We start from the raw sequence: 26,828 nt of genomic DNA, 5'->3' as shown, positions 1-26,828 counted from the left end.
GCGTCTAAGACCTTAGCTATTAGGCCAGAGTACGAGTTAAGACCTTAACCAGTAGGTCAGAGTACGAGTCTAAGACCTTAGCTATTAGTCCAGAGTACCAGTCTAAGACCTTAGCTATTAGGCCAGAGTACCAGTCTAAGACCTTAGCTATTAGGCCAGAGTAAGAGTTAAGACCTTAACCATTAGGCCAGAGTACGAGTCTAAGACCTTAGCTATTAGGCCAGAGTAAGAGTTAAGACCTTAGCTATTAGGCCAGAGTAAGAGTTAAGACCTTAACCATTAGGCCAGAGTACGAGTCTAAGACCTTAGCTATTCGTCCAGAGTAAGAGTTAAGACCTTAGCTATTAGGCCAGCGTAAGAGTTAAGACCTTAGCTATTAGGCCAGAGTAAGAGTTAAGACCTTAACCAGTAGGCCAGAGTAAGAGTTAAGACCTTAACCAGTAGGCCAGAGTAAGAGTTAATACCTTAACCATTAGGCCAGAGTACGAGTTAAGACCTTAACCTGTAGGCCATAGTACGAGTCTAAGACCTTAGCTATTAGGCCAGAGTAAGAGTTAAGACCTTAGCTATTAGGCCAGAGTAAGAGTTAAGACCTTAACCATTAGGCCAGAGTATGAGTCTAAGACCTTAGCTATTAGGCCAGAGTAAGAGTTAAGACCTTAGCTATTAGGCCAGAGTAAGTGTTAAGACCTTAGCTATTAGGCCAGAGTAAGAGTTAAGACCTTAGTTATTAGGCCAGAGTAAGAGTTAAGACCTTAACCAATAGGCCAGAGTAAGAGTTAAGACCTTAACCATTAGGCCAGAGTATGAGTCTAAGACTTTAGCTATTAGGCCAGAGTAAGAGTTAAGACCTTAACCAGTAGGCCAGAGTAAGAGTAAAGACCTTAACCATTAGGCCAGAGTATGAGTCTAAGACCTTAGCTATTAGGCCAGAGTAAGAGTTAAGACCTTAGCTATTAGGCAAGAGTAAGAGTTAAGACCTTAACCAGTAGGCCAAAGTAAGAGTTAAGACCTTAACCAGTATTCCAGAGTAAGAGTTAAGACCTTGACCAGTAGGCCAGAGTACGAGTCTAAGACCTTAGCTATTAGGCCAGAGTACGAGTTAAGACCTTAACCAGTAGGTCAGAGTACGAGTCTAAGACCTTAGCTATTAGTCCAGAGTACCAGTCTAAGACCTTAGCTATTAGGCCAGAGTACCAGTCTAAGACCTTAGCTAATAGGCCAGAGTAAGAGTTAAGACCTTAACCATTAGGCCAGAGTACGAGTCTAAGACCTTAGCTATTAGGCCAGAGTAAGAGTTAAGACCTTAGCTATTAGGCCAGAGTAAGAGTTAAGACCTTAACCATTAGGCCAGAGTACGAGTCTAAGACCTTAGCTATTCGTCCAGAGTAAGAGTTAAGACCTTAGCTATTAGGCCAGCGTAAGAGTTAAGACCTTAGCTATTAGGCCAGAGTAAGAGTTAAGACCTGAACCAGTAGGCCAGAGTAAGAGTTAAGACCTTAGCTATTAGGCCAGAGTAAGAGTTAAGACCTTAACCAGTAGGCCAGAGTAAGAGTTAAGACCTTAACCTGTAGGCCATAGTACGAGTCTAAGACCTTAGCTATTAGGCCAGAGTAAGAGTTAAGACCTTAACCAGTAGGCCAGAGTAAGAGTTAAGACCTTAACCTGTAGGCCATAGTAAGAGTCTAAGACCTTAGCTATTAGGCCAGAGTAAGAGTTAAGACCTTAACTATTAGGCCAGAGTAAGAGTTAAGACCTTAATCATTAGGCCAGATTACGAGTCTAAGACCTTTGCTATTAGGCCAGAGTAAGAGTTAAGACCTTAGCTATTAGGCCAGAGTAAGAGTTAAGACCTTAACCAGTAGGCCAGAGTAAGAGTTAAGACCTTAACCATTAGGCCAGAATACGCGTCTAAGCCCTTAGCTATTAGGCCAGAGTAAGAGTTAAGACCTTAACCAGTAGGCCAGAGTAAGAGTTAAGACCTTAACCATTAGGCCAGAGTACGAGTCTAAGACCTTAGCTATTAGGCCAGAGTAAGAGTTGAGACCTTATCTATTAGGCCAGAGTAAGAGTTAAGACCTTAGCTATTAGGCCAGAGTAAGAGTTAAGAACTTAGTTATTAGGCCAGAGTAAGAGTTAAGACCTTAACCAATAGGCCAGAGTAAGAGTTAAGACCTTAACCATTAGGCCAGAGTACGAGTCTAAGACCTTAGCTATTAGGCCAGAGTAAGAGTTAAGACTTTAACCAGTAGGCCAGAGTAAGAGTTAAGACCTTAACCATTAGGCCAGAGTACGAGTCTGAGACATTAGCTATTACGCCAGGATAAGCGTTAAGACCTTAACCAGTAGGCCAGTGTAAGAGTTAAGACCTTAACCATTAGGCCAGAGTACGAGTCTAAGACCTTAGCTATTAGGCCAGAGTAAGAGTTAGGACCTTAGCTATTAGGCCAGAGTAAGAGTTAAGACCTTAACCATTAGGCCAGATTATGAGTCTAATACCTTTGCTATTAGGCCAGAGAAAGAGTTAAGACCTTAGCTATTAGGCCAGAGTAAGAGTTAAGACCTTAACCAGTAGGCCAGAGTAAGAGTTAAGACCTTAACCATTAGGCCAGAGTACGAGTCTAAGACATTAGCTATTAGGCCAGAATAAGAGTTAAGACCTTAACCATTAGGCCAGAGTACGAGTCTAAGACCTTATCTATTTGGCCAGAGTAAGAGTTAAGACCTAAGCTATTAGTCCAGCGTAAGAGTTAAGACCTTAGCTATTAGGCCAGAGTAAGAGTTAAGACCTTAACCATTTGGCCAGAGTATGAGTCTAAGACCTTAGCTATTAGGCCAGAGTAAGAGTTAGGACCTTAACCATTTGGCCAGAGTATGAGTCTAAGACCTTAGCTATTAGGCCAGAGTAAGAGTTAGGACCTTAGCTATTAGGCCAGAGTAAGAGTTAAGACCTTAACCAGTAGGCCAAGTACGAGTCTAAGACCTTAGCTATTAGGCCAGAGTAAGAGTTAAGACCTTAACCATTTGGCCAGAGTATGAGTCTAAGACCTTAGCTATTGCTTAATCAAATGGACTGTCAGGTATATAACTACGCAGACGACACCCAGATCATTATCCAGCTGGAGGATAGCCAGAATGCCTTTACCAGACTGCAAAACATTTTGAGAAGTACAGCTAACTGGATGTCCGGCAACTCCCTAAAAATCAACCCGGACAAAACCGAGGTGTTGCCGATTACCATCGCTGGCAACCCTTGGTGTGACCGTTTCTGGCCTGGGGAGTTGGGCACGCCTCCAGAACCGGCTGAGGTGGTTAAGAGCCTGGGCATCCAGGTGGACAGCAAGCTGTCCATGAAAAAGCAAGTCACAGCTGTGGTGGGCTGCTGTGTCGGCCTCCTTCGCCAACTCAGGAAAGTTTCCCCGCTGCTCTCTTTTTCCACCCTAAGGAGCGCGGTTTCTGCAATGATTTTGGCTAGGCTGGACTATGGCAATTCATTGTATATAGGACTCCCACAGGGCCTCTTAAACAGAATGCAGACGGTCATGAATGATGCTGCCAGGCTCATTTTCAAGAAACCAAGGAGTACCCAGGCATCCCCCCTCCTGTGGGAACTCCATTGGCTGCCAGTTAGGCAGAGGCTAATGTTCAAGGGGCTCTGCATTGTACACAAAGCGCTTCATGGCAGAGCACCCACCTATCTGAAATCTCGCCTGTCCCTTTACAAACCAGGGAGGGTGCTTAGATCTGCTGATTCCATATGTCTGGTTCAGCCACGCTGTAGACTGACCACTGTGGGTGGGCGTGCTTTCTCACATACTTTGCCAGCTATGTGGAATAAACTACCGCTGAAACTCCGCAATGAAAAGAAACTAATGCCCTTCCGCAAGCAATTAAAAACTGTGCTTTTCCAGCAAGCGTGGGGTGGCCGCTAAATTTTAATCTGATGCATCTTTTTATTGTATAGCTGATCCTAACAAAGCGCTTAGAGACCCCTGGGTTATAGTGCGCTATACAAGTCACAAGAAATAAATAAATTAGGCCAGAGTAAGAGTTAGGACCTTAGCTATTAGGCCAGAGTAAGAGTTAAGACCTTAACCAGTAGGCCAGAGTAAGAGTTAAGACCTTAACCATTAGGCCAGAGTACGAGTCTAAGCCCTTACCTATTAGCCCAGAGTAAGAGTTAAGACCTTAACCAGTAGGCCAGAGTAAGAGTTAAGACCTTAACCATTAGGCCAGAGTATGAGTCTAAGACCTTAGCTATTAGGCCAGAGTAAGAGTTAAGACCTTAGCTATTAGGCCAGAGTAAGAGTTAAGACCTTAACCAGTAGGCCAGAGTAGGAGTTAAGACCTTAACCAGTAGGCCAAAGTAAGAGTTAAGACCTTAACCAGTATTCCAGAGTAAGCGTTAAGACCTTGACCAGTAGGCCAGAGTACGAGTCTAAGACCTTATCTATTAGGCCAGAGTACGAGTTAAGACCTTAACCAGTAGGTCAGAGTACGAGTCTAAGACCTTAGCTATTAGGCCAGAGTACCAGTCTAAGACCTTAGCTATTCGGCCAGAGTAAGAGTTAAGACCTTAAACATTAGGCCGGAATATGAGTCTAAGACCTTAGTTATTAGGCCAGAGTAAGAGTTAAGACCTTAGCTATTAGGCCAGAGTAAGAGTTAAGACCTTAACCATTAGGCCAGAGTACGAGTCTAAGACCTTAGCTATTCGGCCAGAGTAAGAGTTAAGACCTTAGCTATTAGGCCAGCGTAAGAGTTAAGACCTTAGCTATTAGGCCAGAGTAAGAGTTAAGACCTTAACCATTAGGCCAGAGTATGAGTCTAAGACCTTAGCTATTAGGCCAGAGTAAGAGTTAAGACCTTAGCTATTAGGCCAGAGTAAGTGTTAAGACCTTAGCTATTAGGCCAGAGTAAGAGTTAAGACCTTAGTTATTAGGCCAGAGTAAGAGTTAAGACCTTAACCAATAGGCCAGAGTAAGAGTTAAGACCTTAACCATTAGGCCAGAGTATGAGTCTAAGACTTTAGCTATTAGGCCAGAGTAAGAGTTAAGACCTTAACCAGTAGGCCAGAGTAAGAGTTAAGACCTTAACCATTAGGCCAGAGTATGGGTCTAAGACCTTAGCTATTAGGCCAGAGTAAGAGTTAAGACCTTAACCAGTAGGCCAGAGTAGGAGTTAAGACCTTAACCAGTAGGCCAAAGTAAGAGTTAAGACCTTAACCAGTATTCCAGAGTAAGAGTTAAGACCTTGACCAGTAGGCCAGAGTACGAGTCTAAGACCTTAGCTATTAGGCCAGAGTACGAGTTAAGACCTTAACCAGTAGGTCAGAGTACGAGTCTAAGACCTTAGCTATTAGTCCAGAGTACCAGTCTAAGACCTTAGCTATTAGGCCAGAGTACCAGTCTAAGACCTTAGCTAATCGTCCAGAGTAAGAGTTAAGACCTTAGCTATTAGGCCAGCGTAAGAGTTAAGACCTTAGCTATTAGGCCAGAGTAAGAGTTAAGACCTTAACCAGTAGGCCAGAGTAAGAGTTAAGACCTTAACCAGTAGGCCAGAGTAAGAGTTAATACCTTAACCATTAGGCCAGAGTACGAGTTAAGACCTTAACCTGTAGGCCATAGTACGAGTCTAAGACCTTAGCTATTAGGCCAGAGTAAGAGTTAAGACCTTAGCTATTAGGCCAGAGTAAGAGTTAAGACCTTAACCATTAGGCCAGAGTATGAGTCTAAGACCTTAGCTATTAGGCCAGAGTAAGAGTTAAGACCTTAGCTATTAGGCCAGAGTAAGTGTTAAGACCTTAGCTATTAGGCCAGAGTAAGAGTTAAGACCTTAGTTATTAGGCCAGAGTAAGAGTTAAGACCTTAACCAATAGGCCAGAGTAAGAGTTAAAACCTTAACCATTAGGCCAGAGTATGAGTCTAAGACTTTAGCTATTAGGCCAGAGTAAGAGTTAAGACCTTAACCAGTAGGCCAGAGTAAGAGTTAAGACCTTAACCATTAGGCCAGAGTATGAGTCTAAGACCTTAGCTATTAGGCCAGAGTAAGAGTTAAGAGCTTAGCTATTAGGCCAGAGTAAGAGTTAAGACCTTAACCAGTAGGCCAGAGTAGGAGTTAAGACCTTAACCAGTAGGCCAAAGTAAGAGTTAAGACCTTAACCAGTATTCCAGAGTAAGAGTTAAGACCTTGACCAGTAGGCCAGAGTACGAGTCTAAGACCTTAGCTATTAGGCCAGAGTACGAGTTAAGACCTTAACCAGTAGGTCAGAGTACGAGTCTAAGACCTTAGCTATTAGTCCAGAGTACCAGTCTAAGACCTTAGCTATTAGGCCAGAGTACCAGTCTAAGACCTTAGCTATTAGGCCAGAGTAAGAGTTAAGACCTTAACCATTAGGCCAGAGTACGAGTCTAAGACCTTAGCTATTAGGCCAGAGTAAGAGTTAAGACCTTAACCATTAGGCCAGAGTACGAATCTAAGACCTTTGCTATTCGTCCAGAGTAAGAGTTAAGACCTTAGCTATTAGGCCAGCGTAAGAGTTAAGACCTTAGCTATTAGGCCAGAGTAAGAGTTAAGACCTTAACCAGTAGGCCAGAGTAAGAGTTAAGACCTTAGCTATTAGGCCAGAGTAAGAGTTAAGACCTTAACCAGTAGGCCAGAGTAAGAGTTAAGACCTTAACCTGTAGGCCATAGTACGAGTCTAAGACCTTAGCTATTAGGCCAGAGTAAGAGTTAAGACCTTAACCAGTAGGCCAGAGTAAGAGTTAAGACCTTAACCTGTAGGCCATAGTAAGAGTCTAAGACCTTAGCTATTAGGCCAGAGTAAGAGTTAAGACCTTAACTATTAGGCCAGAGTAAGAGTTAAGACCTTAACCATTAGGCCAGATTACGAGTCTAAGACCTTTGCTATTAGGCCAGAGTAAGAGTTAAGACCTTAGCTATTAGGCCAGAGTAAGAGTTAAGACCTTAACCAGTAGGCCAGAGTAAGAGTTAAGACCTTAACCATTAGGCCAGAATACGCGTCTAAGCCCTTAGCTATTAGGCCAGAGTAAGAGTTAAGACCTTAACCAGTAGGCCAGAGTAAGAGCTAAGACCTTAACCATTAGGCCAGAGTACGAGTCTAAGACCTTAGCTATTAGGCCAGAGTAAGAGTTGAGACCTTATCTATTAGGCCAGAGTAAGAGTTAAGACCTTAGCTATTAGGCCAGAGTAAGAGTTAAGAACTTAGTTATTAGGCCAGAGTAAGAGTTAAGACCTTAACCAATAGGCCAGAGTAAGAGTTAAGACCTTAACCATTAGGCCAGAGTACGAGTCTAAGACCTTAGCTATTAGGCCAGAGTAAGAGTTAAGACTTTAACCAGTAGGCCAGAGTAAGAGTTAAGACCTTAACCATTAGGCCAGAGTACGAGTCTGAGACATTAGCTATTAGGCCAGAATAAGAGTTAAGACCTTAACCAGTAGGCCAGTGTAAGAGTTAAGACCTTAACCATTAGGCCAGAGTACGAGTCTAAGACCTTAGCTATTAGGCCAGAGTAAGAGTTAGGACCTTAGCTATTAGGCCAGAGTAAGAGTTAAGACCTTAACCATTAGGCCAGATTACGAGTCTAATACCTTTGCTATTAGGCCAGAGTAAGACTTAAGACCTTAGCTATTAGGCCAGAGTAAGAGTTAAGACCTTAACCAGTAGGCCAGAGTAAGAGTTAAGACCTTAACCATTAGGCCAGAGTACGAGTCTAAGCCCTTACCTATTAGGCCAGAGTAAGAGTTAAGACCTTAACCATTAGGCCAGAGTACGAGTCTAAGACCTTAGCTATTAGGCCAGAGTAAGAGTTAAGACTTTAACCAGTAGGCCAGAGTAAGAGTTAAGACCTTAACCATTAGGCCAGAGTACGAGTCTGAGACATTAGCTATTAGGCCAGAATAAGAGTTAAGACCTTAACCAGTAGGCCAGTGTAAGAGTTAAGACCTTAACCATTAGGCCAGAGTACGAGTCTAAGACCTTAGCTATTAGGCCAGAGTAAGAGTTAGGACCTTAGCTATTAGGCCAGAGTAAGAGTTAAGACCTTAACCATTAGGCCAGATTACGAGTCTAATACCTTTGCTATTAGGCCAGAGTAAGAGTTAAGACCTTAGCTATTAGGCCAGAGTAAAAGTTAAGACCTTAACCAGTAGGCCAGAGTAAGAGTTAAGACCTTAACCATTAGGCCAGATTACGAGTCTAATACCTTTGCTATTAGGCCAGAGTAAGAGTTAAGACCTTGGCTATTAGGCCAGAGTAAGAGTTAAGACCTTAACCAGTAGGACAGAGTAAGAGTTAAGACCTTAACCATTAGGCCAGAGTACGAGTCTAAGACCTTAGCTATTAGGCCAGAGTAAGAGTTAAGACCTTAGCTATTAGGCCAGAGTATGAGTCTAAGACCTTAGCTATTAGGCCAGAGTAAGATTTAAGACCTTAGCTATTGGGCCAGAGTAAGAGTTAAGACCTTAACCAGCAGGCCAGAGTATGAGTCTAAGACTTTAGCTATTAGGCCAGAGTAAGAGTTAAGACCTTAACCAGTAGGACAGAGTAAGAGTTAAGACCTTAACCATTAGGCCAGAGTACGAGTCTAAGACCTTAGCTATTAGGCCAGAGTAAGAGTTAAGACCTTAGCTATTAGGCCAGAGTATGAGTCTAAGACCTTAGCTATTAGGCCAGAGTAAGATTTAATACCTTAGCTATTGGGCCAGAGTAAGAGTTAAGACCTTAACCAGTAGGCCAGAGTAGGAGTTAAGACCTTAACCATTAGGCCAGAGTACGAGTCTAAGACCTTAGCTATTAGGCCAGAGTACCAGTCTAAGACCTTAGCTATAAGGCCAGAGTAAGAGTTAAGACCTTAAACATTAGGCCAGAGTATGAGTCTAAGACCTTAGCTATTAGGCCAGAGTAAGAGTTAAGACCTTAGCTATTAGGCCACAGTAAGAGTTAAGACCTTAACCATTAGGCCAGAGTACGAGTCTAAGACCTTAGCTATTTGGCCAGAGTAAGAGTTAAGACCTTAGCTATTAGTCCAGCGTAAGAGTTAAGACCTTAGCTATTAGGCCAGAGTAAGAGTTAAGACCTTAACCAGTAGGCCAGAGTAAGAGTTAAGACCTTAACCAGTAGGCCAGAGTAAGAGTCTAAGACCTTAGCTATTAGGCCAGAGTAAGAGTTAAGACCTTAACCATTTGGCCAGAGTATGAGTCTAAGACCTTAGCTATTAGGCCAGAGTAAGAGTTAGGACCTTAGCTATTAGGCCAGAGTAAGAGTTAAGACCTTAACCAGTAGGCCAGAGTAAGAGTTAAGACCTTAACCATTAGGCCAGAGTACGAGTCTAAGCCCTTACCTATTAGCCCAGAGTAAGAGTTAAGACCTTAACCAGTAGGCCAGAGTAAGAGTTAAGACCTTAACCATTAGGCCAGAGTATGAGTCTAAGACCTTAGCTATTAGGCCAGAGTAAGAGTTAAGACCTTAGCTATTAGGCCAAAGTAAGAGTTAAGACCTTAACCAGTAGGCCAGAGTATGAGTCTAAGACTTTAGCTATTAGGCCAGAGTAAGAGTTAAGACCTTAACCAGTAGGCCAGAGTAAGAGTTAAGACCTTAACCATTAGGCCAGAGTATGAGTCTAAGACCTTAGCTATTAGGCCAGAGTAAGAGTTAAGACCTTAGCTATTAGGCCAGAGTAAGAGTTAAGACCTTAACCAGTAGGCCAGAGTAGGAGTTAAGACCTTAACCAGTAGGCCAAAGTAAGAGTTAAGACCTTAACCAGTATTCCAGAGTAAGAGTTAAGACCTTGACCAGTAGGCCAGAGTACGCGTCTAAGACCTTAGCTATTAGGCCAGAGTACGAGTTAAGACCTTAACCAGTAGGTCAGAGTACGAGTCTAAGACCTTAGCTATTAGTCCAGAGTACCAGTCTAAGACCTTAGCTATTAGGCCAGAGTACCAGTCTAAGACCTTAGCTATTAGGCCAGAGTAAGAGTTAAGACCTTAACCATTAGGCCAGAGTACGAGTCTAAGACCTTAGCTATTAGGCCAGAGTAAGAGTTAAGACCTTAGCTATTAGGCCAGAGTAAGAGTTAAGACCTTAACCATTAGGCCAGAGTACGAGTCTAAGACCTTAGCTATTCGTCCAGAGTAAGAGTTAAGACCTTAGCTATTAGGCCAGCGTAAGAGTTAAGACCTTAGCTATTAGGCCAGAGTAAGAGTTAAGACCTTAACCAGTAGGCCAGAGTAAGAGTTAAGACCTTAACCAGTAGGCCAGAGTAAGAGTTAATACCTTAACCATTAGGCCAGAGTACGAGTTAAGACCTTAACCTGTAGGCCATAGTACGAGTCTAAGACCTTAGCTATTAGGCCAGAGTAAGAGTTAAGACCTTAGCTATTAGGCCAGAGTAAGAGTTAAGACCTTAACCATTAGGCCAGAGTATGAGTCTAAGACCTTAGCTATTAGGCCAGAGTAAGAGTTAAGACCTTAGCTATTAGGCCAGAGTAAGTGTTAAGACCTTAGCTATTAGGCCAGAGTAAGAGTTAAGACCTTAGTTATTAGGCCAGAGTAAGAGTTAAGACCTTAACCAATAGGCCAGAGTAAGAGTTAAGACCTTAACCATTAGGCCAGAGTATGAGTCTAAGACTTTAGCTATTAGGCCAGAGTAAGAGTTAAGACCTTAACCAGTAGGCCAGAGTAAAAGTAAAGACCTTAACCATTAGGCCAGAGTATGAGTCTAAGACCTTAGCTATTAGGCCAGAGTAAGAGTTAAGACCTTAGCTATTAGGCCAGAGTAAGAGTTAAGACCTTAACCAGTAGGCCAGAGTAGGAGTTAAGACCTTAACCAGTAGGCCAAAGTAAGAGTTAAGACCTTAACCAGTATTCCAGAGTAAGAGTTAAGACCTTGACCAGTAGGCCAGAGTACGAGTCTAAGACCTTAGCTATTAGGCCAGAGTACGAGTTAAGACCTTAACCAGTAGGTCAGAGTACGAGTCTTAGACCTTAGCTATTAGTCCAGAGTACCAGTCTAAGACCTTAGCTATTAGGCCAGAGTACCAGTCTAAGACCTTAGCTATTAGGCCAGAGTAAGAGTTAAGACCTTAACCATTAGGCCAGAGTACGAGTCTAAGACCTTAGCTATTAGGCCAGAGTAAGAGTTAAGACCTTAGCTATCAGGCCAGAGTAAGAGTTAAGACCTTAACCATTAGGCCAGAGTACGAGTCTAAGACCTTAGCTATTCGTCCAGAGTAAGAGTTAAGACCTTAGATATTAGGCCAGCGTAAGAGTTAAGACCTTAGCTATTAGGCCAGAGTAAGAGTTAAGACCTTAACCAGTAGGCCAGAGTAAGAGTTAAGACCTTAGCTATTAGGCCAGAGTAAGAGTTAAGACCTTAACCAGTAGGCCAGAGTATGAGTTAAGACCTTAACCTGTAGGCCATAGTACGAGTCTAAGACCTTAGCTATTAGGCCAGAGTAAGAGTTAAGACCTTAACCAGTAGGCCAGAGTAAGAGTTAAGACCTTAACCTGTAGGCCATAGTAAGAGTCTAAGACCTTAGCTATTAGGCCAGAGTAAGAGTTAAGACCTTAACTATTAGGCCAGAGTAAGAGTTAAGACCTTAACCATTAGGCCAGATTACGAGTCTAAGACCTTTGCTATTAGGCCAGAGTAAGAGTTAAGACCTTAGCTATTAGGCCAGAGTAAGAGTTAAGACCTTAACCAGTAGGCCAGAGTAAGAGTTAAGACCTTAACCATTAGGCCAGAATACGCGTCTAAGCCCTTAGCTATTAGGCCAGAGTAAGAGTTAAGACCTTAACCAGTAGGCCAGAGTAAGAGCTAAGACCTTAACCATTAGGCCAGAGTACGAGTCTAAGACCTTAGCTATTAGGCCAGAGTAAGAGTTGAGACCTTATCTATTAGGCCAGAGTAAGAGTTAAGACCTTAGCTATTAGGCCAGAGTAAGAGTTAAGAACTTAGTTATTAGGCCAGAGTAAGAGTTAAGACCTTAACCAATAGGCCAGAGTAAGAGTTAAGACCTTAACCATTAGGCCAGAGTACGAGTCTAAGACCTTAGCTATTAGGCCAGAGTAAGAGTTAAGACTTTAACCAGTAGGCCAGAGTAAGAGTTAAGACCTTAACCATTAGGCCAGAGTACGAGTCTGAGACATTAGCTATTAGGCCAGAATAAGAGTTAAGACCTTAACCAGTAGGCCAGTGTAAGAGTTAAGACCTTAACCATTAGGCCAGAGTACGAGTCTAAGACCTTAGCTATTAGGCCAGAGTAAGAGTTAGGACCTTAGCTATTAGGCCAGAGTAAGAGTTAAGACCTTAACCATTAGGCCAGATTACGAGTCTAATACCTTTGCTATTAGGCCAGAGTAAGAGTTAAGACCTTAGCTATTAGGCCAGAGTAAGAGTTAAGACCTTAACCAGTAGGCCAGAGTAAGAGTTAAGACCTTAACCATTAGGCCAGAGTACGAGTCTAAGCCCTTACCTATTAGGCCAGAGTAAGAGTTAAGACCTTAACCATTAGGCCAGAGTACGAGTCTAAGACCTTAGCTATTAGGCCAGAGTAAGAGTTAAGACTTTAACCAGTAGGCCAGAGTAACAGTTAAGACCTTAACCATTAGGCCAGAGTACGAGTCTGAGACATTAGCTATTAGGCCAGAATAAGAGTTAAGACCTTAACCAGTAGGCCAGTGTAAGAGTTAAGACCTTAACCATTAGGCCAGAGTACGAGTCTAAGACCTTAGCTATTAGGCCAGAGTAAGAGTTAGGACCTTAGCTATTAGGCCAGAGTAAGAGTTAAGACCTTAACCATTAGGCCAGATTACGAGTCTAATACCTTTGCTATTAGGCCAGAGTAAGAGTTAAGACCTTAGCTATTAGGCCAGAGTAAAAGTTAAGACCTTAACCAGTAGGCCAGAGTAAGAGTTAAGACCTTAACCATTAGGCCAGATTACGAGTCTAATACCTTTGCTATTAGGCCAGAGTAAGAGTTAAGACCTTGGCTATTAGGCCAGAGTAAGAGTTAAGACCTTAACCAGTAGGACAGAGTAAGAGTTAAGACCTTAACCATTAGGCCAGAGTACGAGTCTAAGACCTTAGCTATTAGGCCAGAGTAAGAGTTAAGACCTTAGCTATTAGGCCAGAGTATGAGTCTAAGACCTTAGCTATTAGGCCAGAGTAAGATTTAAGACCTTAGCTATTGGGCCAGAGTAAGAGTTAAGACCTTAACCAGCAGGCCAGAGTATGAGTCTAAGACTTTAGCTATTAGGCCAGAGTAAGAGTTAAGACCTTAACCAGTAGGACAGAGTAAGAGTTAAGACCTTAACCATTCGGCCAGAGTACGAGTCTAAGACCTTAGCTATTAGGCCAGAGTAAGAGTTAAGACCTTAGCTATTAGGCCAGAGTATGAGTCTAAGACCTTAGCTATTAGGCCAGAGTAAGATTTAATACCTTAGCTATTGGGCCAGAGTAAGAGTTAAGACCTTAACCAGTAGGCCAGAGTAGGAGTTAAGACCTTAACCATTAGGCCAGAGTACGAGTCTAAGACCTTAGCTATTAGGCCAGAGTACCAGTCTAAGACCTTAGCTATAAGGCCAGAGTAAGAGTTAAGACCTTAAACATTAGGCCAGAGTATGAGTCTAAGACCTTAGCTATTAGGCCAGAGTAAGAGTTAAGACCTTAGCTATTAGGCCACAGTAAGAGTTAAGACCTTAACCATTAGGCCAGAGTACGAGTCTAAGACCTTAGCTATTTGGCCAGAGTAAGAGTTAAGACCTTAGCTATTAGTCCAGCGTAAGAGTTAAGACCTTAGCTATTAGGCCAGAGTAAGAGTTAAGACCTTAACCAGTAGGCCAGAGTAAGAGTTAAGACCTTAACCAGTAGGCCAGAGTAAGAGTCTAAGACCTTAGCTATTAGGCCAGAGTAAGAGTTAAGACCTTAACCATTTGGCCAGAGTATGAGTCTAAGACCTTAGCTATTAGGCCAGAGTAAGAGTTAGGACCTTAGCTATTAGGCCAGAGTAAGAGTTAAGACCTTAACCAGTAGGCCAGAGTAAGAGTTAAGACCTTAACCATTAGGCCAGAGTACGAGTCTAAGCCCTTACCTATTAGCCCAGAGTAAGAGTTAAGACCTTAACCAGTAGGCCAGAGTAAGAGTTAAGACCTTAACCATTAGGCCAGAGTATGAGTCTAAGACCTTAGCTATTAGGCCAGAGTAAGAGTTAAGACCTTAGCTATTAGGCCAGAGTAAGAGTTAAGACCTTAACCAGTAGGCCAGAGTATGAGTCTAAGACTTTAGCTATTAGGCCAGAGTAAGAGTTAAGACCTTAACCAGTAGGCCAGAGTAAGAGTTAAGACCTTAACCATTAGGCCAGAGTATGAGTCTAAGACCTTAGCTATTAGGCCAGAGTAAGAGTTAAGACCTTAGCTATTAGGCCAGAGTAAGAGTTAAGACCTTAACCAGTAGGCCAGAGTAGGAGTTAAGACCTTAACCAGTAGGCCAAAGTAAGAGTTAAGACCTTAACCAGTATTCCAGAGTAAGAGTTAAGACCTTGACCAGTAGGCCAGAGTACGCGTCTAAGACCTTAGCTATTAGGCCAGAGTACGAGTTAAGACCTTAACCAGTAGGTCAGAGTACGAGTCTAAGACCTTAGCTATTAGTCCAGAGTACCAGTCTAAGACCTAAGCTATTAGGCCAGAGTACCAGTCTAAGACCTTAGCTATTAGGCCAGAGTAAGAGTTAAGACCTTAACCATTAGGCCAGAGTACGAGTCTAAGACCTTAGCTATTAGGCCAGAGTAAGAGTTAAGACCTTAGCTATTAGGCCAGAGTAAGAGTTAAGACCTTAACCATTAGGCCAGAGTACGAGTCTAAGACCTTAGCTATTCGTCCAGAGTAAGAGTTAAGACCTTAGCTATTAGGCCAGCGTAAGAGTTAAGACCTTAGCTATTAGGCCAGAGTAAGAGTTAAGACCTTAACCAGTAGGCCAGAGTAAGAGTTAAGACCTTAACCAGTAGGCCAGAGTAAGAGTTAATACCTTAACCATTAGGCCAGAGTACGAGTTAAGACCTTAACCTGTAGGCCATAGTACGAGTCTAAGACCTTAGCTATTAGGCCAGAGTAAGAGTTAAGACCTTAGCTATTAGGCCAGAGTAAGAGTTAAGACCTTAACCATTAGGCCAGAGTATGAGTCTAAGACCTTAGCTATTAGGCCAGAGTAAGAGTTAAGACCTTAGCTATTAGGCCAGAGTAAGTGTTAAGACCTTAGCTATTAGGCCAGAGTAAGAGTTAAGACCTTAGTTATAAGGCCAGAGTAAGAGTTAAGACCTTAACCAATAGGCCAGAGTAAGAGTTAAGACCTTAACCATTAGGCCAGAGTATGAGTCTAAGACTTTAGCTATTAGGCCAGAGTAAGAGTTAAGACCTTAACCAGTAGGCCAGAGTAAAAGTAAAGACCTTAACCATTAGGCCAGAGTATGAGTCTAAGACCTTAGCTATTAGGCCAGAGTAAGAGTTAAGACCTTAGCTATTAGGCCAGAGTAAGAGTTAAGACCTTAACCAGTAGGCCAGAGTAGGAGTTAAGACCTTAACCAGTAGGCCAAAGTAAGAGTTAAGACCTTAACCAGTATTCCAGAGTAAGAGTTAAGACCTTGACCAGTAGGCCAGAGTACGAGTCTAAGACCTTAGCTATTAGGCCAGAGTACGAGTTAAGACCTTAACCAGTAGGTCAGAGTACGAGTCTTAGACCTTAGCTATTAGTCCAGAGTACCAGTCTAAGACCTTAGCTATTAGGCCAGAGTACCAGTGTAAGACCTTAGCTATTAGGCCAGAGTAAGAGTTAAGACCTTAACCATTAGGCCAGAGTACGAGTCTAAGACCTTAGCTATTAGGCCAGAGTAAGAGTTAAGACCTTAGCTATTAGGCCAGAGTAAGAGTTAAGACCTTAACCATTAGGCCAGAGTACGAGTCTAAGACCTTAGCTATTCGTCCAGAGTAAGAGTTAAGACCTTAGATATTAGGCCAGCGTAAGAGTTAAGACCTTAGCTATTAGGCCAGAGTAAGAGTTAAGACCTTAACCAGTAGGCCAGAGTAAGAGTTAAGACCTTAGCTATTAGGCCAGAGTAAGAGTTAAGACCTTAACCAGTAGGCCAGAGTAAGAGTTAAGACCTTAACCTGTAGGCCATAGTACGAGTCTAAGACCTTAGCTATTAGGCCAGAGTAAGAGTTAAGACCTTAACCAGTAGGCCAGAGTAAGAGTTAAGACCTTAACCTGTAGGCCATAGTAAGAGTCTAAGACCTTAGCTATTAGGCCAGAGTAAGAGTTAAGACCTTAACTATTAGGCCAGAGTAAGAGTTAAGACCTTAACCATTAGGCCAGATTACGAGTCTAAGACCTTTGCTATTAGGCCAGAGTAAGAGTTAAGACCTTAGCTATTAGGCCAGAGTAAGAGTTAAGACCTTAACCAGTAGGCCAGAGTAAGAGTTAAGACCTTAACCATTAGGCCAGAATACGCGTCTAAGCCCTTAGCTATTAGGCCAGAGTAAGAGTTAAGACCTTAACCAGTAGGCCAGAGTAAGAGTTAAGACCTTAACCATTAGGCCAGAGTACGAGTCTAAGACCTTAGCTATTAGGCCAGAGTAAGAGTTGAGACCTTATCTATTAGGCCAGAGTAAGAGTTAAGACCTTAGCTATTAGGCCAGAGTAAGAGTTAAGAACTTAGTTATTAGGCCAGAGTAAGTGTTAAGACCTTAACCAATAGGCCAGAGTAAGAGTTAAGACCTTAGCTATTAGTCCAGCGTAAGAGTTAAGACCTTAGCTATTAGGCCAGAGTAAGAGTTAAGACCTTAACCAGTAGGCCAGAGTAAGAGTTAAGACCTTAACCAGTAGGCCAGAGTAAGAGTCTAAGACCTTAGCTATTAGGCCAGAGTAAGAGTTAAGACCTTAACCATTTGGCCAGAGTATGAGTCTAAGACCTTATCTATTAGGCCAGAGTAAGAGTTAGGACCTTAGCTATTAGGCCAGAGTAAGAGTTAAGACCCTAACCAGTAGGCCAGAGTAAGAGTTAAGACCTTAACCATTAGGCCAGAGTACGAGTCTAAGCCCTTACCTATTAGCCCAGAGTAAGAGTTAAGACCTTAACCAGTAGGCCAGAGTAAGAGTTAAGACCTTAACCATTAGGCCAGAGTATGAGTCTAAGACCTTAGCTATTAGGCCAGAGTAAGAGTTAAGACCTTAGCTATTAGGCCAGAGTAAGAGTTAAGACCTTAACCAGTAGGCCAGAGTATGAGTCTAAGACTTTAGCTATTAGGCCAGAGTAAGAGTTAAGACCTTAACCAGTAGGACAGAGTAAGAGTTAAGACCTTAACCATTAGGCCAGAGTACGAGTCTAAGACCTTAGCTATTAGGCCAGAGTAAGAGTTAAGACCTTAGCTATTAGGCCAGAGTATGAGTCTAAGACCTTAGCTATTTGGCCAGAGTAAGATTTAATACCTTAGCTATTGGGCCAGAGTAAGAGTTAAGACCTTAACCAGTAGGCCAGAGTAGGAGTTAAGACCTTAACCATTAGGCCAGAGTACGAGTCTAAGACCTTAGCTATTAGGCCAGAGTACCAGTATAAGACCTTAGCTATAAGGCCAGAGTAAGAGTTAAGACCTTAAACATTAGGCCAGAGTATGAGTCTAAGACCTTAGCTATTAGGCCAGAGTAAGAGTTAAGACCTTAGCTATTAGGCCACAGTAAGAGTTAAGACCTTAACCATTAGGCCAGAGTACGAGTCTAAGACCTTAGCTATTTGGCCAGAGTAAGAGTTAAGACCTTAGCTATTAGTCCAGCGTAAGAGTTAAGACCTTAGCTATTAGGCCAGAGTAAGAGTTAAGACCTTAACCAGTAGGCCAGAGTAAGAGTTAAGACCTTAACCAGTAGGCCAGAGTAAGAGTCTAAGACCTTAGCTATTAGGCCAGAGTAAGAGTTAAGACCTTAACCATTTGGCCAGAGTATGAGTCTAAGACCTTAGCTATTAGGCCAGAGTAAGAGTTAGGACCTTAGCTATTAGGCCAGAGTAAGAGTTAAGACCTTAACCAGTAGGCCAGAGTAAGAGTTAAGACCTTAACCATTAGGCCAGAGTACGAGTCTAAGCCCTTACCTATTAGCCCAGAGTAAGAGTTAAGACCTTAACCAGTAGGCCAGAGTAAGAGTTAAGACCTTAACCATTAGGCCAGAGTATGAGTCTAAGACCTTAGCTATTAGGCCAGAGTAAGAGTTAAGACCTTAGCTATTAGGCCAGAGTAAGAGTTAAGACCTTAACCAGTAGGCCAGAGTATGAGTCTAAGACTTTAGCTATTAGGCCAGAGTAAGAGTTAAGACCTTAACCAGTAGGCCAGAGTAAGAGTTAAGACCTTAACCATTAGGCCAGAGTATGAGTCTAAGACCTTAGCTATTAGGCCAGAGTAAGAGTTAAGACCTTAGCTATTAGGCCAGAGTAAGAGTTAAGACCTTAACCAGTAGGCCAGAGTAGGAGTTAAGACCTTAACCAGTAGGCCAAAGTAAGAGTTAAGACCTTAACCAGTATTCCAGAGTAAGAGTTAAGACCTTGACCAGTAGGCCAGAGTACGCGTCTAAGACCTTAGCTATTAGGCCAGAGTACGAGTTAAGACCTTAACCAGTAGGTCAGAGTACGAGTCTAAGACCTTAGCTATTAGTCCAGAGTACCAGTCTAAGACCTAAGCTATTAGGCCAGAGTACCAGTCTAAGACCTTAGCTATTAGGCCAGAGTAAGAGTTAAGACCTTAACCATTAGGCCAGAGTACGAGTCTAAGACCTTAGCTATTAGGCCAGAGTAAGAGTTAAGACCTTAGCTATTAGGCCAGAGTAAGAGTTAAGACCTTAACCATTAGGCCAGAGTACGAGTCTAAGACCTTAGCTATTCGTCCAGAGTAAGAGTTAAGACCTTAGCTATTAGGCCAGCGTAAGAGTTAAGACCTTAGCTATTAGGCCAGAGTAAGAGTTAAGACCTTAACCAGTAGGCCAGAGTAAGAGTTAAGACCTTAACCAGTAGGCCAGAGTAAGAGTTAATACCTTAACCATTAGGCCAGAGTACGAGTTAAGACCTTAACCTGTAGGCCATAGTACGAGTCTAAGACCTTAGCTATTAGGCCAGAGTAAGAGTTAAGACCTTAGCTATTAGGCCAGAGTAAGAGTTAAGACCTTAACCATTAGGCCAGAGTATGAGTCTAAGACCTTAGCTATTAGGCCAGAGTAAGAGTTAAGACCTTAGCTATTAGGCCAGAGTAAGTGTTAAGACCTTAGCTATTAGGCCAGAGTAAGAGTTAAGACCTTAGTTATAAGGCCAGAGTAAGAGTTAAGACCTTAACCAATAGGCCAGAGTAAGAGTTAAGACCTTAACCATTAGGCCAGAGTATGAGTCTAAGACTTTAGCTATTAGGCCAGAGTAAGAGTTAAGACCTTAACCAGTAGGCCAGAGTAAAAGTAAAGACCTTAACCATTAGGCCAGAGTATGAGTCTAAGACCTTAGCTATTAGGCCAGAGTAAGAGTTAAGACCTTAGCTATTAGGCCAGAGTAAGAGTTAAGACCTTAACCAGTAGGCCAGAGTAGGAGTTAAGACCTTAACCAGTAGGCCAAAGTAAGAGTTAAGACCTTAACCAGTATTCCAGAGTAAGAGTTAAGACCTTGACCAGTAGGCCAGAGTACGAGTCTAAGACCTTAGCTATTAGGCCAGAGTACGAGTTAAGACCTTAACCAGTAGGTCAGAGTACGAGTCTTAGACCTTAGCTATTAGTCCAGAGTACCAGTCTAAGACCTTAGCTATTAGGCCAGAGTACCAGTGTAAGACCTTAGCTATTAGGCCAGAGTAAGAGTTAAGACCTTAACCATTAGGCCAGAGTACGAGTCTAAGACCTTAGCTATTAGGCCAGAGTAAGAGTTAAGACCTTAGCTATTAGGCCAGAGTAAGAGTTAAGACCTTAACCATTAGGCCAGAGTACGAGTCTAAGACCTTAGCTATTCGTCCAGAGTAAGAGTTAAGACCTTAGATATTAGGCCAGCGTAAGAGTTAAGACCTTAGCTATTAGGCCAGAGTAAGAGTTAAGACCTTAACCAGTAGGCCAGAGTAAGAGTTAAGACCTTAGCTATTAGGCCAGAGTAAGAGTTAAGACCTTAACCAGTAGGCCAGAGTAAGAGTTAAGACCTTAACCTGTAGGCCATAGTACGAGTCTAAGACCTTAGCTATTAGGCCAGAGTAAGAGTTAAGACCTTAACCAGTAGGCCAGAGTAAGAGTTAAGACCTTAACCTGTAGGCCATAGTAAGAGTCTAAGACCTTAGCTATTAGGCCAGAGTAAGAGTTAAGACCTTAACTATTAGGCCAGAGTAAGAGTTAAGACCTTAACCATTAGGCCAGATTACGAGTCTAAGACCTTTGCTATTAGGCCAGAGTAAGAGTTAAGACCTTAGCTATTAGGCCAGAGTAAGAGTTAAGACCTTAACCAGTAGGCCAGAGTAAGAGTTAAGACCTTAACCATTAGGCCAGAATACGCGTCTAAGCCCTTAGCTATTAGGCCAGAGTAAGAGTTAAGACCTTAACCAGTAGGCCAGAGTAAGAGTTAAGACCTTAACCATTAGGCCAGAGTACGAGTCTAAGACCTTAGCTATTAGGCCAGAGTAAGAGTTGAGACCTTATCTATTAGGCCAGAGTAAGAGTTAAGACCTTAGCTATTAGGCCAGAGTAAGAGTTAAGAACTTAGTTATTAGGCCAGAGTAAGTGTTAAGACCTTAACCAATAGGCCAGAGTAAGAGTTAAGACCTTAGCTATTAGTCCAGCGTAAGAGTTAAGACCTTAGCTATTAGGCCAGAGTAAGAGTTAAGACCTTAACCAGTAGGCCAGAGTAAGAGTTAAGACCTTAACCAGTAGGCCAGAGTAAGAGTCTAAGACCTTAGCTATTAGGCCAGAGTAAGAGTTAAGACCTTAACCATTTGGCCAGAGTATGAGTCTAAGACCTTATCTATTAGGCCAGAGTAAGAGTTAGGACCTTAGCTATTAGGCCAGAGTAAGAGTTAAGACCCTAACCAGTAGGCCAGAGTAAGAGTTAAGACCTTAACCATTAGGCCAGAGTACGAGTCTAAGCCCTTACCTATTAGCCCAGAGTAAGAGTTAAGACCTTAACCAGTAGGCCAGAGTAAGAGTTAAGACCTTAACCATTAGGCCAGAGTATGAGTCTAAGACCTTAGCTATTAGGCCAGAGTAAGAGTTAAGACCTTAGCTATTAGGCCAGAGTAAGAGTTAAGACCTTAACCAGTAGGCCAGAGTATGAGTCTAAGACTTTAGCTATTAGGCCAGAGTAAGAGTTAAGACCTTAACCAGTAGGCCAGAGTAAGAGTTAAGACCTTAACCATTAGGCCAGAGTATGAGTCTAAGACCTTAGCTATTAGGCCAGAGTAAGAGTTAAGACCTTAGCTATTAGGCCAGAGTAAGAGTTAAGACCTTAACCAGTAGGCCAGAGTAGGAGTTAAGACCTTAACCAGTAGGCCAAAGTAAGAGTTAAGACCTTAACCAGTATTCCAGAGTAAGAGTTAAGACCTTGACCAGTAGGCCAGAGTACGCGTCTAAGACCTTAGCTATTAGGCCAGAGTACGAGTTAAGACCTTAACCAGTAGGTCAGAGTACGAGTCTAAGACCTTAGCTATTAGTCCAGAGTACCAGTCTAAGACCTTAGCTATTAGGCCAGAGTACCAGTCTAAGACCTTAGCTATTAGGCCAGAGTAAGAGTTAAGACCTTAACCATTAGGCCAGAGTACGAGTCTAAGACCTTAGCTATTAGGCCAGAGTAAGAGTTAAGACCTTAGCTATTAGGCCAGAGTAAGAGTTAAGACCTTAACCATTAGGCCAGAGTACGAGTCTAAGACCTTAGCTATTCGTCCAGAGTAAGAGTTAAGACCTTAGCTATTAGGCCAGCGTAAGAGTTAAGACCTTAGCTATTAGGCCAGAGTAAGAGTTAAGACCTTAACCAGTAGGCCAGAGTAAGAGTTAAGACCTTAACCAGTAGGCCAGAGTAAGAGTTAATACCTTAACCATTAGGCCAGAGTACGAGTTAAGACCTTAACCTGTAGGCCATAGTACGAGTCTAAGACCTTAGCTATTAGGCCAGAGTAAGAGTTAGGACCTTAGCTATTAGGCCAGAGTAAGAGTTAAGACCTTAACCATTAGGCCAGAGTATGAGTCTAAGACCTTAGCTATTAGGCCAGAGTAAGAGTTAAGACCTTAGCTATTAGGCCAGAGTAAGTGTTAAGACCTTAGCTATTAGGCCAGAGTAAGAGTTAAGACCTTAGTTATTAGGCCAGAGTAAGAGTTAAGACCTTAACCAATAGGCCAGAGTAAGAGTTAAGACCTTAACCATTAGGCCAGAGTACGAGTCTAAGACTTTAGCTATTAGGCCAGAGTAAGAGTTAAGACCTTAACCAGTAGGCCAGAGTAAAAGTAAAGACCTTAACCATTAGGCCAGAGTATGAGTCTAAGACCTTAGCTATTAGGCCAGAGTAAGAGTTAAGACCTTAGCTATTAGGCCAGAGTAAGAGTTAAGACCTTAACCAGTAGGCCAGAGTAGGAGTTAAGACCTTAACCAGTAGGCCAAAGTAAGAGTTAAGACCTTAACCAGTATTCCAGAGTAAGAGTTAAGACCTTGACCAGTAGGCCAGAGTACGAGTCTAAGACCTTAGCTATTAGGCCAGAGTATGAGTTAAGACCTTAACCAGTAGGTCAGAGTACGAGTCTTAGACCTTAGCTATTAGTCCAGAGTACCAGTCTAAGACCTTAGCTATTAGGCCAGAGTACCAGTCTAAGACCTTAGCTATTAGGCCAGAGTAAGAGTTAAGACCTTAACCATTAGGCCAGAGTACGAGTCTAAGACCTTAGCTATTAGGCCAGAGTAAGAGTTAAGACCTTAGCTATTAGGCCAGAGTAAGAGTTAAGACCTTAACCATTAGGCCAGAGTACGAGTCTAAGACCTTAGCTATTCGTCCAGAGTAAGAGTTAAGACCTTAGCTATTAGGCCAGCGTAAGAGTTAAGACCTTAGCTATTAGGCCAGAGTAAGAGTTAAGACCTTAACCAGTAGGCCAGAGTAAGAGTTAAGACCTTAGCTATTAGGCCAGAGTAAGAGTTAAGACCTTAACCAGTAGGCCAGAGTAAGAGTTAAGACCTTAACCTGTAGGCCATATTACGAGTCCAAGACCTTAGCTATTAGGCCAGAGTAAGAGTTAAGACCTTAACCAGTAGGCCAGAGTAAGAGTTAAGACCTTAACCTGTAGGCCATAGTAAGAGTCTAAGACCTTAGCTATTAGGCCAGAGTAAGAGTTAAGACCTTAACTATTAGGCCAGAGTAAGAGTTAAGACCTTAACCATTAGGCCAGATTACGAGTCTAAGACCTTTGCTATTAGGCCAGAGTAAGAGTTAAGACCTTAGCTATTAGGCCAGAGTAAGAGTTAAGACCTTAACCAGTAGGCCAGAGTAAGAGTTAAGACCTTAACCATTAGGCCAGAATACGCGTCTAAGCCCTTAGCTATTAGGCCAGAGTAAGAGTTAAGACCTTAACCAGTAGGCCAGAGTAAGAGTTAAGACCTTAACCATTAGGCCAGAGTACGAGTCTAAGACCTTAGCTATTAGGCCAGAGTAAGAGTTGAGACCTTATCTATTAGGCCAGAGTAAGAGTTAAGACCTTAGCTATTAGGCCAGAGTAAGAGTTAAGAACTTAGTTATTAGGCCAGAGTAAGAGTTAAGACCTTAACCAATAGGCCAGAGTAAGAGTTAAGACCTTAACCATTAGGCCAGAGTACGAGTCTAAGACCTTAGCTATTAGGCCAGAGTAAGAGTTAAGACTTTAACCAGTAGGCCAGAGTAAGAGTTAAGACCTTAACCATTAGGCCAGAGTACGAGTCTGAGACATTAGCTATTACGCCAGGATAAGAGTTAAGACCTTAACCAGTAGGCCAGTGTAAGAGTTAAGACCTTAACCATTAGGCCAGAGTACGAGTCTAAGACCTTAGCTATTAGGCCAGAGTAAGAGTTAGGACCTTAGCTATTAGGCCAGAGTAAGAGTTAAGACCTTAACCATTAGGCCAGATTATGAGTCTAATACCTTTGCTATTAGGCCAGAGTAAGAGTTAAGACCTTAGCTATTAGGCCAGAGTAAGAGTTAAGACCTTAACCAGTAGGCCAGAGTAAGAGTTAAGACCTTAACCATTAGGCCAGAGTACGAGTCTAAGACATTAGCTATTAGGCCAGAAAAAGAGTTAAGACCTTAACCATTAGGCCAGAGTATGAGTCTAAGACCTTAGCTATTTGGCCAGAGTAAGAGTTAAGACCTTAGCTATTAGTCCAGCGTAAGAGTTAAGACCTTAGCTATTAGGCCAGAGTAAGAGTTAAGACCTTAACCATTTGGCCAGAGTATGAGTCTAAGACCTTAGCTATTAGGCCAGAGTAAGAGTTAGGACCTTAACCATTTGGCCAGAGTATGAGTCTAAGACCTTAGCTATTAGGCCAGAGTAAGAGTTAGGACCTTAGCTATTAGGCCAGAGTAAGAGTTAAGACCTTAACCAGTAGGCCAAGTACGAGTCTAAGACCTTAGCTATTAGGCCAGAGTAAGAGTTAAGACCTTAACCATTTGGCCAGAGTATGAGTCTAAGACCTTAGCTATTAGGCCAGAGTAAGAGTTAGGACCTTAGCTATTAGGCCAGAGTAAGAGTTAAGACCTTAACCAGTAGGCCAGAGTAAGAGTTAAGACCTTAACCATTAGGCCAGAGTACGAGTCTAAGCCCTTACCTATTAGCCCAGAGTAAGAGTTAAGACCTTAACCAGTAGGCCAGAGTATGAGTCTAAGACCTTAGCTATTAGGCCAGAGTAAGAGTTAAGACCTTAGCTATTAGGCCAGAGTAAGAGTTAAGACCTTAACCAGTAGGCCAGAGTAGGAGTTAAGACCTTAACCAGTAGGCCAAAGTAAGAGTTAAGACCTTAACCAGTATTCCAGAGTAAGCGTTAAGACCTTGACCAGTAGGCCAGAGTACGAGTCTAAGACCTTATCTATTAGGCCAGAGTACAAGTTAAGACCTTAACCAGTAGGTCAGAGTACGAGTCTAAGACCTTAGCTATTAGGCCAGAGTACCAGTCTAAGACCTTAGCTATTCGGCCAGAGTAAGAGTTAAGACCTTAAACATTAGGCCGGAATATGAGTCTAAGACCTTAGTTATTAGGCCAGAGTAAGAGTTAAGACCTTAGCTATTAGGCCAGAGTAAGAGTTAAGACCTTAACCATTAGGCCAGAGTACGAGTCTAAGACCTTAGCTATTCGGCCAGAGTAAGAGTTAAGACCTTAGCTATTAGGCCAGCGTAAGAGTTAAGACCTTAGCTATTAGGCCAGAGTAAGAGTTAAGACCTTAACCATTAGGCCAGAGTATGAGTCTAAGACCTTAGCTATTAGGCCAGAGTAAGAGTTAAGACCTTAGCTATTAGGCCAGAGTAAGTGTTAAGACCTTAGCTATTAGGCCAGAGTAAGAGTTAAGACCTTAACCAGTAGGCCAGAGTAGGAGTTAAGACCTTAGCTATTAGGCCAGAGTAAGAGTTAAGACCTTAACCAGTAGGCCAGAGTATGAGTCTAAGACCTTAGCTATTAGGCCAGAGTAAGAGTTAAGACCTTAGCTATTAGGCCAGAGTAAGAGTTAAGACCTTAACCAGTAGGCCAGAGTAGGAGTTAAGACCTTAACCAGTAGGCCAAAGTAAGAGTTAAGACCTTAGCTATTAGGCCAGAGTAAGAGTTAAGACCTTAACCAGTAGGCCAGAGTAGGAGTTAAGACCTTAACCAGTAGGCCAAAGTAAGAGTTAAGACCTTAACCAGTATTCCAGAGTAAGAGTTAAGACCTTTACCAGTAGGCCAGTGTACAAGTCTAAGACCTTAGCTATTAGGCCAGAGTACGAGTTAAGACCTTAACCAGTAGGTCAGAGTACGAGTCTAAGACCTTAGCTATTAGTCCAGAGTACCAGTCTAAGACCTTAGCTATTAGGCCAGAGTACCAGTCTAAGACCTTAGCTATTAGGCCAGAGTAAGAGTTAAGACCTTAACCATTAGGCCAGAGTACAAGTCTAAGACCTTAGCTATTAGGCCAGAGTAAGAGTTAAGAGCTTAGCTATGAGGCCAGAGTAAGAGTTAAGACCTTAACCATTAGGCCAGAGTACGAGTCTAAGACCTTAGCTATTCGTCCAGAGTAAGAGTTAAGACCTTAGCTATTAGGCCAGCGTAAGAGTTAAGACCTTAGCTATTAGGCCAGAGTAAGAGTTAAGACCTTAACCAGTATGCCAGAGTAAGAGTTAAGACCTTTACCAGTAGGCCAGAGTAAGAGTTAATACCTTAACCATTAGGCCAGAGTACGAGTTAAGACCTTAACCTGTAGGCCATAGTACGAGTCTAATACCTTAGCTATTAGGCCAGAGTAAGAGTTAAGGCCTTAGCTATTAGGCCAGAGTAAGAGTTAAGACCTTAACCATTAGGCCAGAGTATGAGTCTAAGACCTTAGCTATTAGGCCAGAGTAAGAGTTAAGACCTTAGCTATTAGGCCAGAGTAAGTGTTAAGACCTTAGCTATTAGGCCAGAGTAAGAGTTAAGACTTTAGCTATTAGGCCAGAGTAAGAGTTAAGACCTTAACCAGTAGGCCAGAGTAAGAGTTAAGACCTTAACCATTAGGCCAGAGTATGAGTCTAAGACCTTAGCTATTAGGCCAGAGTAAGAGTTAAGACCTTAGCTATTAGGCCAGAGTAAGAGTTAG

The sequence above is a fragment of the Triturus cristatus genome, chromosome 6 (genome assembly GCF_964204655.1).
Source record: "Triturus cristatus chromosome 6, aTriCri1.1, whole genome shotgun sequence".
Taxonomy (NCBI): domain Eukaryota; kingdom Metazoa; phylum Chordata; class Amphibia; order Caudata; family Salamandridae; genus Triturus; species Triturus cristatus.
Note: the sequence above shows the minus strand (reverse complement) of the source record.